A 14,534-nucleotide genomic window follows, 5' to 3' on the forward strand; every position below is an offset into this window, starting at 1 on the left:
TTTTGGTGGGAATAAAGTCCACTTTTCTGACCATGGCTGAGGGTGTATCCTTGGTGCTGCATTTGTATGTTTCACAGACATCTCATGAGTGTTTGAGTGGACATTGATGTTTGTGTACTAAGCCCTTAGTTGCAGCTGGTGAGGTGGAAGATGTAGCACCAATGTGCCATGTGTGGAAGCGCCAGGCAATGCTGGTCCTGCAGATCCATGTGTGTGGAGCTAGCTGAAGGTGCGTTAGATTAAAGTGTCCTGGGTGTCTCTGCCTCCTTGGTGTAGTTGTGGGTCGGCGTGCTGCCCCTCATCATTACCCTGTGCTTCCTCATCTTCTGAGCCACTGCTGGATTCGTCATGTGTAGCTTCATCCACTGTGTCAAGGTCTTCATCATCAACTGCATCCCCCTTTCCAGCGCAAGATTGTGCAGAGCACAGCATGCTACCACTATTACAGAGACGTGATCTGGGGGGTACTGCAGTGCACCCCCTGAGCGGTCCAGGCAACAGAAGTGCATCTTGAGAAGACCGATGACTTTCTCCACCACAGCCCTTGTGGTGCCGTGGCTCCTATTGTAGCTCTCCTCAGCTTCTGTTCTTGGATGCTGGAGAGGCACCATGAGCCACCTTCTGAGGGGATAGCCCTTGTCACCCACCAGCCAACTATCCAGTTGGGCTGGAGCACTGAAGAGCGCCGGGACCTGGGAGTATCTGAGGATGTCGGCATCATGGGAGCTGCCTGGGTACCTTGCACAGACTTGTAGAATCAGCATCCTGTGATCACACACTATCTGCATGTTCATGGAGTGGAAGCCCTTCCTGTTGACGAAGGCACTGGGCTCACCTGCTGGCACCTTGATGGCCACATGTGTACAGTCTATTGTACCCTGGACCCAGGGGGAGCCAGCAATGGCCACAAAGCCTCTGGCTTACTGTGTCTGACTTGCCTGGTCGCAGCGGAAGTGGATGAAGGTCAAGTCCGTCTGAACAGAGCATCTGTAACCTGCTTGACACAAGTGTGTACAGCTGATTGGGAAACACCGCAAAGATCACCCACCGAGCCCTGGAAGGAGCCAGATACATAGAAGTGGAGGGCAATTGTGACCTTCAGAGCCGCTGACATGGGGTGTCCACCACACTGTTAGGGGAGATCTCAGGGCCAATCATCTGACAGATATAGTTGACTGTCTCCTTCGACAGACAGAGCCTCCTTCGGCACTGCACCTCAGTCATATTGAGGTAGCTGCTTCGCCGCCTGTATACCCTGGCAGCAGGATAGTGGCATCTTCTGCGGTCCCTTCCACCTTGGACAACCTCTTGGCCCTGCGCCCCTTGTGCCTGCTCCTTGCCTCCCAAAGGTAGCTCCCCTGGAGGCTGATTGTCCACTCCTGGCCTCCTCCTTATTCTATCCCTCCCTCCCTCCTCAGAGGAGCTGCCTCCAATGGAGATGTTAGAGCCCATACCCAGGCTAAATGGAGGCCTCCGGAAAGCTGCAGGCCCGATAAAGATTACTGTTTGCAGACTGCTGAGCTGAAGCTTCAGTGCAGAGAGAGTACTGAAGTACAGAGAAAGCTATTGGAAATCGATCTGAACTGCTAACAATCACACATGCAAGTTTAAAACACTTTTTGCATTAAATACTTCAGAAAAAACATGAACAATCCCTCTGAGCCCACATATCCCGCCTGTGGATGAGGTTTGTTAAAAAATCTGTTACTGCCTGCCCGTTGGGCCCGTGTGCTGAGGCGAAATTCGGCTTCAGTTGCCGAGTTAAGGGCCTTAAAAAGGCCTTTAATTAATGGCGGGCGTGCATTGTGCTTCATAATGCGCCAGCCCACCTAAATATCGCAATGCCACGTGCTGACGTCGGGACGTTCACATGACATTTTAAGCGCTGACGTGTGGGCTCTGCCACCTCCACGTCAGCCATAAAATTCTGCCCATTATTTCTTAACTCATTTCTTAAACAGAGCAACATAGAAATAAATACTTATTTTAGTAGAATGGTATTATTGTCATCTGCATGTAAAGCAAGAGCATCAGTCTCCCTCATATTATTTGTTGTGTATCCTACAATCAAAGACTATTGTAATCTCTTTATCTGACAGATTTGCAAATGCTGAACCTTTTTTTGTATTATAAAATACTAGTCCAAGTCCTGTACCTTTGTGCATGGTGAAGTCAACTGACATGTGGAGGTTGTAGTGACCAGGAATGGGACTTGATGGGTACTGAACTTGGGTGATGGATGGGCAAGTGGAACTTGAGAAGGGTCAGTAGTGATTGAGAATGGGGAGCAATGAAGGCTAAGGAAAATAAACATGGAATGGAGCTCAAAACAATTATTTTACTCAACACCTGTCCCGCTACAGACTGTCTGTAAATGACTTGGGGCAGTAGGAAGATTCAATGTTGGAAAAGGTGGACTGACAGGCTCAAGATAGGGTGATTACCAGCAGCAGAGAGAAAGCAAAATGTATATTTTTGGAGAGCAATGGAAACCTATGAAGAGATAGTATATTTTTTGGGAGTGGGGGGTGGTTTAAAAATAACAATTTCTTACATGCCTGACTAAAATTGGAGACTGTAAGGTGTGCTTTAGGCTTGGTCTGTGAAGGCTCTGAATGAACAATGGAGGTATGGGGATCTAGAACTTTTGATCATTCACCTGGTGATAGAAATATGTCCCCAGGTGTGTCTGGAGGCTAGTGAAACCTGGTAGAAATCCTATCAAGGTGCCAAATAGTGACTTGACAGCAATGGTGGCATCCAAATGTAAGATGCATGTACCAATCTAATATATAATCAGTAACATTTGGTTTGATTTATTTGCATATATAAAAGTTCTGTATCATACAAAATGTCTGAAGTGTATCAAGCACACTGGTTCAAATTTCATAATAATTTAAGATAAAACACTGAAGCACATAAATAATGGATCCTATGTCAAAAAATTCCATGTAAAAAGGGACATTTAATTCCTCTCCCACATCACTATATGCTCCGAAAATTCAAATTTGTAAGATGAAATCAAGGTATCCAAATTTCAATAGTTCACAAATTAAATCATAGATTCACCCATACCATTTTGCTTAACCATTCACAGGATGAGGGCATCACTGGTAAAGCTAGCAATTATTGCCCATCCCAAATTGCCCTTAGCTGAGTGGCTTCCTAGGCCACTTCAGACAGTAGTTCAGAATCATTGTTGTGGTTCTGGAGTCACACGTAGACCCAGAAAAGGTAATGACAGCAGATTTCCTTCCGTAATGGATATTGTTGAACAAAATGTTCTTTTTTTAAAATGACAATCCAGTTGTTATATTGTCACCATTACTGATGCTGTTTATTTCAGATTTATTTAGTTGAATTTAAATTCCCTAACTGCCATGGTGGGACTTGAGCTTGTGTCTCTGGGTTATCAATCTGGGTCTCTGCATTCTAGTTCATTTACAGAACCATTATACTACCATTCCTGACCATTCCAGTACAGATGAGGTGCCATTCTATTCCATGTTTGATCATGTTTTAATGAAAGTACTTTGTGATGTCCATCTTAAATTTGAATCTTAATAGTCTTGACCTATGTCCACTTGCCCTACTTTCACGATTTAGTTTAATTCTCTGAATTTGCTATTTTCATACCATCTACTTTCCTGTAAACCTCTGTATAGGTCATCCTATTATGCCTACTTTGAAAGATTTCTCCGGTCTTTCCTCCTAACTCAAATCTTTGACACTAGGCAATCAGCCTTGTGACTTTTCTGGGCGTTCCACGCAGTGCTTCAAAGTCTCTCATGCGTCTTATTAACCAGAACTGCTACAGTATTCAGTGTCGTCTGACCAGCATTTGATTATAACTTATTCTGGTTTGTAGGTCTACTACAGGGTGGTATTTATGCTACATACTTCAACATTCTCTTGGCTTTGTTGCTGGTTGCTCTACATATTCATATGTTGTAGGCAATTTCAACTTTACCTTTAACTATTGTGAAACCACTTATGGACTATGTGCTTTGTTTAATTTCCTTCCTATACTATACACTTGTCCATGTTAAATTCATCTACCATTTTTCTGTATGCTTAGATAATTTCTTTGCTTGTTTTGTAATTTCTGGCTGGTTTCTCCAATTCCATTGCCTATCCTAATGTGGCACCATTATAAATTTGAGTATTTTGCATGGAGCTTCTGAATCCAAGTCACTGATGTAAGTTAGAAACACTAGCGGATGGACCAAGTTCTGTGACATCCCACTCAGTACTTCCTCACCATGAAAGCTTCCCTTTAATAAGTGCCCTTTCTTTTCTCTCCTTCAGGCAGTTCCTTAGTCACTGTCAAAATTTAGTTTGACTCCTCACAGCTTTCAGCATAGCTTATAATGTTTCTCCAATAGTTTTACAAAATGCTTTTTGGGAGACTAGGCACAAAATGCATCAGGGTTTCCCACAGGCCACTTCTTTGTCAAAGAAGTCAAGAAGGTTCATCAGGTAGCATGTAGCTTTTTTGAAGTTCTATTGACTGCTGTTTGCCAGGCTGATGACATATGGATAATCTTTAAATTTCCTCCTGATAATTGATAATTTACTTCATTACCCGCATTTTATTTTATTAGTTTCTTCTATAAATGATAATAGTCACTATTGATTGAGCAACAGAATGATGATTGAACCTTTCTGAAACAGGAGTGTTTACTATGAAAGATTGTTTCTAACTCTGAAGCTGAAATGCTAAAAGATTTCAGTCTTTGACTCACTGTGGATCAGAGTGGTGAGGATTCAGGGTGAGCAGGTGTCCTTTCACTGGGATTCCCAGTGAGCAGCTTTCTGTAAATGGGACAGGATGTCATGAACATCCTCTCCTGCCTTAGGATGCCAAGATCAAGGCTAATGGTTTACCGTTGCTGGGCAAGCCAAATTTTATTAATTTTCATTGGATTTTTATTCATGCTTTGGGCGGTTCCATAATTCTGACTATTTGTAATTATCTCTACCAGTTTGTGAGTAAGCCAAATTCTGATTTTTATCACCAAGTTTGCTGGGATTTTTACTGATGTTTTGGGTGTCACAATCCACAAATCCATCAATTTTTCTTTCAAAGCTATAAGCCAGTGCCTTGATTATGTTTTGTATTTATCCTCCTGTTCTAAGATCTGCAAAGATTCCAGAATTACATTGGCGTTGATGGTGGGTCAAACGACCTCCGCCTGTACTGTATCATTCTATTACTCAATGCATTGAGAGCCTGAATCTCAAATCAGATGAGCATTTTCATCCTACAATCTGTGACCTCCTATATGTTAAAGTAATTGTCAATAAATTTTCCTTAATATAAATTATTAAGTGGCAATGTTTACAATGGAAAGGAGGGTTATTGTCTTTTGTGATATGTAGATCAGCTAGTTTGCATATTTCGTGTTCCCTTCCCTGCACTGGCATTGCAAGAATGTTCAAAGATTAATCCTTTCCATTCTTTCTTCTCATCTTTATGCTGCATCTTGATGACATCTTTTCTAGCACAGAGTTAGCTTCCTTATGTATGCTGATCGTACCCAGCTTTATTTCTCCACCACTCCTAAACACTGAAGTCATGCGGCGGAATTCTCCCATGCCGCTGCTGGCGGGATCAATGGTGGGGAGCGGAATTTGGCATGAGATACAAAAATCAGTTTAACGCCGGCATGAAATGACAGCGGGATTTTCAGATGCTGCCCGCTATGTCAAATCTGGAATCCTGCTAGAGGCCAGCATGAAAGCGATTTGCATCCTGCTAGGGGGCTGGACCAGTGTGGTGTGACAGAGTTGGGACTTGCCTTTTAGGGCCTAGCTCAGCTTGTGGACATCTGACAAGAAGATGATGATGGATGTCCACAGCCAGTGGACACTGGAGGAACGCGTGCATCGGATGGTGGGTAAAGCTTCATCCATGTGGTTCCTCCACGAAGCAACTTTCGGAAGGTAGGAGGTCTCCAAACAGCAGCTTCGACTTTGCTGAGGCTTCGGACTTTCGGGGACTTCGCTGAGGCTTCGGACCATCTTCCAGGGACTTTGCTATGGGCTCAAAGTTCCTCCAGGGACTTCACCTTGGGGGACGGGATCCTTGAGATGCAGGTTGGAAGGCAGCAGGAGGTACTGATGGGTGGCGAAGGGGGAGCAGGGTGGGGGAAATGTCAAAGACTGAAGTTGCGGGGAGTGGAAGGAAATGTCCAGGTCTGAAGCTGGGGGTGGGTGGTGGGAGGGATTGTTCAGGTGAACATGCTCACAGGCAGGCGTCAGTGGAGTCAATTGTTGAGTCCTGGGGAGTGAACTCGGTGGGCATAATGGGAGGATATAGTTAGGGTCACCGGGGGTAGAGGGAGCTGGTAAGTTGGGAGGCTGAGGGCTTGACGATGTCGGGTGAAGGTGCAGCAAAGGTTGTCAGTGGAGATGCGGAAGTACACACAGATACGGGGGGTGGTCAGGAGGAGGTCAAGGTGAATGGGGGTGGGTTGCTCAGGAAGGAAGGGAACATGAATGTTCACTTGGACATTCTGGAAGGAAAAGCGTTCGGGCTGGATAGTGACAGTGGGGAGGTCATAGGTGCTGCCAGGGGGCATTTTTTGTGATGGGGGAACAGACATGGCAGACAGGGAGAGGAGAAATTGTGGGGGTGCTCATGAAATACATGACAATTACCATGATGGTCAAATAGAAAGTGAGCAGAGCCATTTGGTAGTAAAGAATTTGAGTATTGCTGAAAAAAGATACACGTCAAAGCTTTTTGTCTTGCAACCATCAGGACACTTCACAAGAATGTCAGTATAAGGAGACAACAACAGTTTATACTAATGTGAAGACAGTGCTGATTGGTTGGCAATAGACTCTGATTGGTAGAGGCATTGGCATGAAAAATGCACCAGTGATGGTGACTGACAGTTAACTGCCAAGCATTGCTTGAAATTTAAACCAGGCAGCTTGACCTGAAGATTGTAGCAAATGCTTCAGCCTTATCTTTTGCACTGATGTGCTGGGCTCCCCCATCGCTGAGGATGGGGATATTTGTTGACCCTCCTCCTCCAGTGAGTTGTTTAATTGTCCACCACCATTCACGACAGGATGTGGCAAGACTGCTTCACTACTGGATGTGGCAAGACTGCTGAGCTTAGACCTGACCCGTTGGTTGTGGAATCATTTAGCTCTGTCTATCACTTGCTGCTTATGCTGTCTGGCACATAAGTATTCCTGTGTTACATCTTCATTAGGTTGACACCTCATTTTTAGGTATGCCTGGTGCTGCTCCTGGCATGCCCTCCGGCACTTTTTATTGAACCAGTGTTGATCCCCTGGCTTGATGGTAATAGTAGACTGGGAGATATGCCGGGCCATGAGGTTACAGATTGTGGTCGAGTACAATTCTGCTGCTGCTGATGGCCCACAGCGCCTCATAGATGCCCAGTCTTGAGTTGCTAAATCTGTTTGAAATCTGTCCCATTTAGCATGGTGGTAGTGCCATACAACACGATGGCAGGTATCCTCAATATTAAGGTGGGACTTCGTCTGCACAACAACTATGTGGCGGTCACTCCTACCGATACTGTCATGGACAGATGCATCTGCGGCAGGCAGATTGGTGAGGGTGAGGCCAAGTATGTTTTGCCCTCTTGTTGGTTCCCTCACTACCCCTTCCTCAGACCCAGTCTAGCAGCTATGCTCTTTAGGACTCGGCAAGCTCGGTCAGTAGTAATGCTACCAAACCACTCTTGGTGATAGCCATTGAAGTCCCCCACCCAGAGTACATTTTGCGCCTTTGCACGTGTGTTGTTCAAATTGGACAAAGCATAAAGGAAGATGGTTGTGGCTGTTGGAGGTCAGTCACCTCAGCTCCAGGACATCACTGCAGGAGTTCCTCAGGATAGTGTCCTAGGCCCAACCATCTTCAGCTGCTTCATCAATGACTTTCCCTCCATCATAAGGTCAGAAATGGGGATGTTCACTGATGATTGCACAATGTTCACCTTTCATGACTCCACAGATACTGAAGCAGTCCATGTCCAAATGCAGCAAGACCTGGACAATATCCAGGCTTGGGCTGACAAGTGGCAAGTAACATTTATGCCACACAAGTGTCAGGCAATGACCATCTCCAATAAGAGAGATTCCACATTGCCCCTTGATGTTCAATGGCACTACCATCCATGAATCCCCCACTATCAACATCATGGGGGTTACCATTGACCAGAAATGGAACTTGACTAGCCATATAAACACTGTGGCTACAAGAGCAGGTCAGAGGATAGGAATCATGCGATGAGTAACTCACCTCCTGACTCCCCAAAGCCTGTCCACCATCTACAAGGCATAAGTAAGGGGTGTGATGGAATACTCCCCACTTGCCTGGATGAGTGCTGCTCCCACAACATTGAAGAAGCTGGACATCGCCCAGGACAAAGCAGTTTGCTTGATCAGCACCACATCCACAAACGTTCACTCCCTCCACCACCGACGCACAATAGCAGCAGTGTGTACCATCTACAAGATGCACTACAGGAATTCACCAAGGATCATTAGAGAGCACCTTCCAATCCCATGACCACTACCATCTAGCAAGACAAAGGCAGCAGATAGAGTGGAACACCACCACCTGCAAGTTCCCCTCCAAGTCACTCACCATCCTGACTTGGAAATATATCGCAGTTCCTTCACTTGCTGGGTCAAAACCCTGGAACTCCCTAACAGCACTGTGGGTGTACCCACACCACGTGGACTGCAGCGGTTTAAGAAGGCAGCTCACCACCACCTTCTCAAGGGCATCTAGGGATGGGCAATAAATGCTGGCCTAGCCAGCAAAGTCCACATCCCATGAATGAATAAAAGAAAAATGGAGGAGCACTGATTCATCAGCTGAGAGAGGGTGGTATGTGGTAATCAGCAGCAGGTTTCCTTACTCATGTTTGACTTGATGCCATGAGCCTTCATGGAGTGTGGAGTCAATGTTGAGGACTCCCAGGGCAACTCCCTCCTGACTGCATACCACTGTACTACCGCCTCTGCTGGATCTGTCCTGCCGGTGGGACAAGGATAGTGATGGTGGTGTCTGGGACATTATCTGTAAGACATGATTCTATGAGGATGACTATGTTGGGTTGTTGCTTGACTAGACTGTGAGACAGCACTCCCAATTTTGGCACTAGGCCCCATTTGTTAATATGGAGGTTGACAAGGCTGAGGTTGTCATTGTCGGTTCCGATGCCTAGGTGCCCTTTTTTCAGACTTTGTAGTGGTTTGACACAACTGAGTGTCTTGCTAGATCATTTCAGAGGGCATTTAAGATTCTACCACATTGCTGTAGGTCTGGAGTCGCATGCAGGCAAGACTAGGTAAGGACGGCAGATTTCCTCCCCTAAAGGACATTAGTGAACCGGATGGGTTTTTACAACAATTGACAATGGTTTCATGGTCGTCATTAAACTTTTTAGTTCCAGATTTTTTTATTGAATTCAAATTCCACCAGCTGTCATGGCCGAATCCAGGTCCCCAGAGCATTACCCTGGCTTTCTGGATTACTAGTCCAGCGACAATACCATTTTGCCATCGTCTCCCCTACATAATATATGTAGCTTCCAGTACACATTTCCTTACATGTCTTAATGCTCCATCCTGCACTCAAATTCACCTTTGAAATGGAGCAGCCTAATGAACTCCCCTTCCATGACATTCTAGTTGAGAAATCTGTGGGGAGTTCTCTACCGCGGTCTATCGCAAGCCTACCTGCACTGGTTAATATACGCATTGGGATTCTTATAGTTCCACATGCTATAAGATTGGTCTTATCGACAACTTTTTAAGTAGAGCCCAAGCCATTGGCTCATCATGCAAGCTTGATGCTGAAGTAGGGCACATCAAAGGCATTCTGTGGGATAATGGCTACCCTGATTAGATCATTCTGCACTACATACCATGCAAACTCTTGAACAGGCCTAAGGGTGTCACTTAAAGCCCTGAAAAGTGTCCAGTCTACCTCAGATTACCCTGGAAGGGCAAAGTTTCTGGAAAAAGCAACAAGTGAAGTTAGTTGTTTCACACTGCTACTATGCAGTGGCAACACGAAGTGGTATTTGCCACTAAAAAGGGTGCTGTCATCAAGCCAAAAAGACGTTCTGCCTTTCACACAAATGACTGATGTGGTATATGAATTTCAGTACCAGTGTATGGTATGTAGGCCATTCGTCCCAAAGACTGGCAGATCATATCAAACAGCATGCCCCAAGCCTCTGTTCACAACGGGCAGGGTACAGACTGTACCCAACAAGCAATGCTCTCAAAACTCAAAACATAGTGTCCAACATTAGATGTGATTCCGCAATTAGACAACATTTGCTAAATAATCCTCAGTGTGCTAAGAATTACACTGACAACCAATTTAAGATTGTCGGTCGGGCTTGCAATATGGTGCATTTGCATGTACTGGAAGCTACATATATTTATACCTGTTCTTTACAGACAGAAAGAGCATGTACACACATTACACCCATTTCAGCTAAACAAGATAAGTGACAGCCATTCGCTGACTTGTTCTTCAGGGCAATGCCTTGACCAGTCAGGGTCAAGGTGCCTGGATTAAATTTCAAACAATGCTTGGGAGTTAACTGTCAGTCACCATCACTTGTGCATTCTCCATGGCAATGCCTCTCCAATTAGCACTCTCTTCACATACAGTATAAATTGTTGTTTTAACCTTATATTGGTATTCTTGCGAAATGTCTTGATGGGTACAAGGTGAAAAGCTTCGACATGTCTCTTTTTTCAGCAATACTCAAGTGAGCAGAGCCTTGTGTTGGGTGGGCACACGTGCTGCATGGGAGTTGAGTCAGTGGGTGGGTGGAGTTGTAGTTCATCTCAGCCGGACAACTAAAAACAAACTGCAGTAGGCAGTATTGAATATGCTAAGGGCCAATGAGACGAGTTTGATAGATGAAGGCTCAGTGTGCACGAGAGAGTGCTTGCATGAGGTTCTGAAAGGCCCTGTCATAGACCCTTCACAGACTTCTAGGTGCTGCCCTGACATCTGCAGCAGGGGTGGAGGCAGCCTGCTGACTAGTTTGTCTTGTTGCCTTTGATGACGTTGGTGGTCATCCTCTGGAGAGCTGAGGCCTGGAGTGCCCCAGCTTCCTTTGGCTGCCCTCTTGTGGCCCAGCTGCTCCTTCTTTGGTGACAAAGGACCAGGCTGAAGGGGTTACAGGCAAAGAGGGTGCGAACACCCTCAGAGTTCTGAGTAGATGACTCAGGGGTGTCCAGCTGTCACTCCTCCTCCCTTTGGGTGCCCGAGGTCCCTGGCCTGACTCCTTGAGGGGAAGGAATACCTAGAGTAAGGCCAAGGTGCCCCATCACCCTCTCGCGTTGCCACTGCAAGGACTCGCCATGGCTGCTGTGATGGAGTGCAGGCCTGCACGCATCTCCAGAAGAAACTGGGTATTCTGCTGGACCAGGGTCTCCATGGCATCCGCTATCCTCCCCATGGAGATCTGTGGGCAACACATGTCACATGTGGGCAACACTTCATCAGAAAGCAGGCGGACGGACTCCTCTGACTCACGTGCCACTCTGTTGAGGGCTTTGAACACTTCAGCCTGATGCTGCTCAGCTTCTTATTGACTCTCCATTATCAGCCAGAAGACCGATTCCAGAGGCTCATCATCAGATGCCTCTTCTCCAGCAGTCCTTCAAACCTGCCTCCTGCGTTGGACACGTGTCCGTGCAATGACCTCCAGATTATGATACCCTTCCTAATCTAGCAAGCAACAGCATCAGATGCCTCCAACATGGAGGCACATTTGACCCTCAGGGGTTTCTATAGAATGGATGGATCCTTACCAGGTGGATGCCAAAGTCTGAGCTCCCCTTCGCCAATGGCACAGTCCCACTCCACTCCTGCAAGCTCCGATGCCGTCTCCTTGAACTCTGTGTCCCTCTCCTGTTTTCTTTTGCTCTTTGTGGTTGTGATTGATCTTGTCCTGCTGAAATAGAACAGAACATGGGTTTGAGAGAAGTTTCATGCATCTGAACATTGCAATTTTGTTCATTTATCATTCTTCCCCTCGTAAGATCACCCACTTTTGGGTGGCAGGTCATCAGTGGTGCGAATTGTGCAGAAGGGTTGTGGACCTGCTCCCTGCAGAGCTCTGACCCCACCCACATGCAACAAGGCTCAGACAGGCATCTGATTTACAAAGGCCTCTGGTTCCCTCTACTTAACCTGTTTTCCCCTTTTTCCTATCTCTCTCTCTCTCTCTCACACACACACACACACACACACACACACACACACACACACACACGCACACACACACCCACCCACACCGCTCCCCCCAACCAATGCAGTGTTCTATGTCTGTTGAAGGGTGAAGGAGGCACAGTGGTTACTCCACTGTAGTCGGGCTGTGAGGCATAACTATGTCGTTGCACCTGAGGCTGATGTACTGTGACATATAGGTCTCTTTATGGGGTTTATGTGACCATCGGATGAGACTTCACCTGGCGAAGCAAATAAGGTCATTCATTCTCTTCTGGTACTGTATTTCCGACCTCTTGTGCACCCCATTGGGTATGGTATCAGCCACCTGTGCCCATGCTGGTTTGGTCTCCCTGCTCGGCTGCCTCCTCTTATCATCCGGGAAAAGTCTATTCCTCCAGACCTCCAAGTGGTCCAGGAGGACACACAGAGAGATGTCACTAAACTTAGGCGCTGGCCCCTTAGCTCCCCTTCCAGGCATCCCAGTGTTAGTATTGTGGACGCCTGGGCACCTTTTGAAAATGGTGCCCAGATACGATGGTGGGTCTCGAGCCATCCAATCCACCCCACCACAGAAGATGTCCCAAAACTCCTGGTTGCATAATTATTGAGGCCAGGGATGGAAAATACCGCAGGAATTCCTGTCAGCTGCCGCCGCAAGAATTACTCCTTGTCCCCGCCACGAGACTTAGTCGCAGATCAGAGAATTCTGCCCATGATCTCTGATATTGGCCATAAACTTTGCTTCTTTTATGGTGACTGCACTCCCTCCTGGTCTCTGCAAAATTTCTATCTCCAAAAGATTGCCTGACTCAATCCCAGTTTTAACCCCTCCAAAAAAGTACTTCTGGCAATTTTTTTTACCTCAAGACTCAATTATTCTCAATTATGCTCAGGTTGCTGCCATTTCTTTTTTCACACACAATAAACTCTTGTCCAAAATGCAGTTGCTCATACACTGCCTCACACTGATCCCCAGTCATCCATAACTGCCGTCCCTGTGGACCTTGAGAGCTGTCCCGCGAAGTATTAAATTTAAAACTTGTGTCCTCGTCTTCAAATCCCTTCTTGACCTCCTGTTATCATACCCTGCAATCTCTCTTGAGTCTTTCCCTCTCATAGCCTCTTCTTCCAACCTTGGCCTTCATGTGCATTGATGACAGAGCTTTCAATCATATAGGCCTTGTTCTTTGGAACTCTTTGCCAAGGCCCCACTCTCTTTTCTCCTCCTTTAAAACCCTTCTTGTTACCTATATTATGTTTACCATGCTTTCAAGTTTACCTCTCCCCTAGCTTGGTGTTCCTTGCCCTTAATATGACTTTTGTAACATTTTGTACATTAAAGGTCTGATATAAATACAATTTTTTATTTCATCTGATTTTGGTGATATAGATTGAGCATTGTTGGTCAGGAGAACTCTTCCGGAAATGTGCCAAAAGCTATTTAACGTCCATTTGAGCCAGCAGAATAGGCAGACAGGTCTTTGCTTTGGCAATGTAACACTTCCTTAGTGCTACAGCCAGCGTAGATTGTGTGCTCATTTCCAGGAGTGGGGAAAAAATTCAAAGATAAGTGAGCGTATTACCAACTGAGCCAAGTTAACGCTGATGTCAATACTGTCTCAGAATTGCTTCAGATAAAATGCATTTTTTGCTGAATCCACAAATCTGCAATCTAAATATAAAAACATCGATCAATTAATAACCATTTTACAGTAAGCTTCTGATATATTGGCCCATTAGAGTTACCTGGATCATCATTAAGAAATTTTCCAGATTTATAACTAGAGGCTTGGGTTACTAATACTGATAGCAGATTCCAATTTCAAAATGAATAAATTCAAGTAAAATGGTTAACAGCTTTTGCTGTAATTCACTGATATTTGTCCAGCATTTTCATTTCATTAGATTCTTGAGCCTAACAGTGATGTAATAATGTTCAGAGGGTGTGTAAAGTTAGTCAGCATATCTACAGACTTTTATAGTATATTTGCCAAACACAACAAACACATGGTAGGCGAGACTTTTTATTTTAGTTTTAACCCCATAGTATTATTGCACGTCAAAGTAAGACCTACAAAATCTCTCATGGAATGTAACTTAAGAATGAAATGTTACCTTGTGTAAAACTGAAGCTCAGTTATTGTCCAACAGCACATTTCAGTGATTGCAATTAATGCTGCTAGATCAAGAAAATTGTTTCAGAAGAGCTCTTGCCAGCTTATGGAAGTGAGGAGAAAATGTTTACTTGGAAGATCATTACTACAGTGCAAATTGC

General features: G+C 45.4%; 1 protein-coding gene across 9 annotated transcripts in view; it reads left to right on the forward strand.

Annotated features, from left to right (window-relative positions):
- immp1l (inner mitochondrial membrane peptidase subunit 1) overlaps positions 1-14,534 on the forward strand; it is a 165,978-nt gene that overhangs the window by 45,722 nt on the left and 105,722 nt on the right. The window lies entirely within an intron of this gene.

The sequence above is a fragment of the Carcharodon carcharias genome, chromosome 10, assembly GCF_017639515.1.
Source record: "Carcharodon carcharias isolate sCarCar2 chromosome 10, sCarCar2.pri, whole genome shotgun sequence".
Taxonomy (NCBI): domain Eukaryota; kingdom Metazoa; phylum Chordata; class Chondrichthyes; order Lamniformes; family Lamnidae; genus Carcharodon; species Carcharodon carcharias.